The 2357-nt window shown below is 49.1% G+C and overlaps 1 protein-coding gene across 1 annotated transcript in view; it reads left to right on the forward strand.

The window, feature by feature from the left end:
* The first annotated feature begins 351 nt into the window (after positions 1–351).
* Positions 352–2357, forward strand: part of OSBP2 (oxysterol binding protein 2) — a 124520-nt gene continuing 122514 nt past the window's right edge. The window contains exon 1 of the mRNA XM_009280115.2: positions 352–414. The gene's annotated coding sequence lies outside the window, so the exon portion shown is untranslated. The remainder of the gene's footprint in view (positions 415–2357) is intronic.

The following is a 2357-nucleotide window of genomic DNA, read 5'->3' on the forward strand; positions in this document are numbered from 1 at the left end:
CCTGGCAGTGAAGCTCCTTTGGGAAGATGCTTGACCTCCTGTTGCCGGGGCATGCATTCAGGTTACTTGCTTCATTTCTTCAGGGATGCTCCCTACGGCCTTTAGTGACGATGGGCTGTAAGTGCAGCCGTGTTTTCAGAAGTGCGGTGTTGGGCGCTTCCCGGCTGACTTGGTGTTTTGTGCCTGTCACTCATCCGAACACAGAATTAGACTATTTGTCACAGCAGAAAATATCCATGGCAACTAATTCGCCAGTTTGGTGAATCTTCATGATTTTTGAAGTTTCTCCTCTTCTGTGAAATGCACAGGGGTGGTTCCACAAACTTTTTTTTTCAGGTCTTCTGCAGCTGTCAGGAGTGATGGCTCTTCTTGGAAACGTGTGAAAAATACACCGGTCCCAGTTCGGAAGACAGGGTGAGTTTGGGTGTATTTGGCTCCAGAATGGACATGGGTGACTGAGGTGTGCCCCTTATCTCCAGATGGACTGTGCATGAGTGGGGATTACATGATTAAATGCACCTTTTTGTCTTAAAATTGTGGAGATGATGTGCAGCAGGTGGGGATGCCACCTGTGCCTGCAGCTTGTTAAGAGTTAATGAAGTTAAGTTTCAGCCTTTAGTTTGAAGTCCTTTTTGGAGGCATCCTGGTGCGAGTGCTCGGGTGGTGCTGCATGGCTAGCTGTGGGGTTGTGTACTTCAGAAGCTCCATCCTTTATTTTTAAGACCAAGACCTTCCAGCTTTGCTGTTTCCAAGTGTGTGTTACTGAGACTGATGCTGGATGCTGTTAATTCGCTGTTTATTGTTCCCGAGTTACCACTGGGGTGTTCCCCAGCAGAGCTTGTGGAGCAAAAACTACTACAGGTTCATAGTGTGTGGTCAGGTGAAACTAATACGTGGCTTTATTTTACCCAAGCAGTTTTTCCTTTCCTTGTCAGTTGGGTCTCTCCGTGGTCTGTGTTGGTGAGAGACTGCTGCAGGCTCCCGAGCTTTGAATCACTCCTGGGATGTAATTTTTATAAGCAGGAGGGAAGAGAGTACTCAAACCAAAAGTAATTTTGCAATGGTACAAAAGGTGACAGTCATCTTAATCCTGTATAATTTGTATTAAGCATGCACGGCATGCTATCGGCTCACACTGCTGAATTGTATGGTGCTTTCATTGTCTTGCAACAACATGTAGGACCCTCTTTTGAAGCTGGTGTAGTGTTGGTGCTCACAGTAGCCATATCCTGTCAAGGATTGATTAGGAGTACTTTGCAGCTTGATATTTGTTAGTGTATAGTGTTTGAATGTAGAATTTGACTTTTTTTTTCGTAGATATGATAAGATTACACTGCATTAGTCCCAGTATTTGCTTTATAATGTCTTTATTAATGGGTGGGTGCACTCGCAGCCAGTCTGTGGCTGATCCCAAATGGAGCAGAGAGGTTGCTACGTCAGAAGGCAGGTCTGGATTTCAGAGGGACCATGGCAGGCTGGAGAAACAGGATGATGGGAACCTTGTGGCATTCAGCAGAGGTGAACACGAGCCCTGCCCTGGGGTAGGGCTAGAAAGCAGCTTTGCAGAAGAGCCCCTGGGGGGTCCGGGTGGACAACAAGGTGACCAGGAGCCATCAGAGGTCAGCTGTCTCTTTGGCTGTGTTAGCAGAAGTGCAGCCAGCATGTCGAGGGAAGGGACCATCCCCTCTGCTCAGTACTGGGGAGGCCCATCTCGGCTCTGGGTCCAGTTTGGGGATCCCCAGGACGAGGCTGGAGTGGTGGAGGGATGTGGATATGCTCAGCCTGGAGCGGAGGAGAGGAGACCTAATTGCTGCCCACAGCTATGTGATGGGAGGGTGCAGAGAGGACAGAGCCTGGCTCTGCTCATGACAGGATGAGGCAGTGGGCTGGTACCAGAGTGTGGGAAATCTTATGTGGACACAAGGAAACGTGTTTTAATTGGGAGTGGGGGCCAAATACTGGGATAGGGGTCTGGAGAGGTGGAGGAAACTCTTGACTATATTCAAGCTGTGGCTAGACAAGGTCCTGAGCTACCTGGTCTGGTTGCTTCTGCTCAGAGCAGGAGATTGGACCTGAGGCCTCCCAAGGTGCCTTCCAGATTCAGTTAATATACCATTCTGTCATTATTTGGTTTCTGATGCTTAAAACTTGGTAAGTTTGCCTTCAGCTCTCCGGATACTGATGGAGGATGAAGAAAAGCCACGTCACGTCTATGGCTTGCCCTGGCAGTGCTGGGGGAGCACCGGTGATGCCTGTGTCTGGACACTTCAGGCTGTTTCATAGACTCCCCCACTTCCATGGCACCCCGCATTGTTCCTGCTAGAGGGGATTCACAGCGCGAGACCCTCATTTACTCC

Source organism: Aptenodytes forsteri, unplaced genomic scaffold, assembly GCF_000699145.1.
Source record: "Aptenodytes forsteri isolate BGI_AS27 unplaced genomic scaffold, ASM69914v1 Scaffold196, whole genome shotgun sequence".
NCBI lineage: Eukaryota > Metazoa > Chordata > Aves > Sphenisciformes > Spheniscidae > Aptenodytes > Aptenodytes forsteri.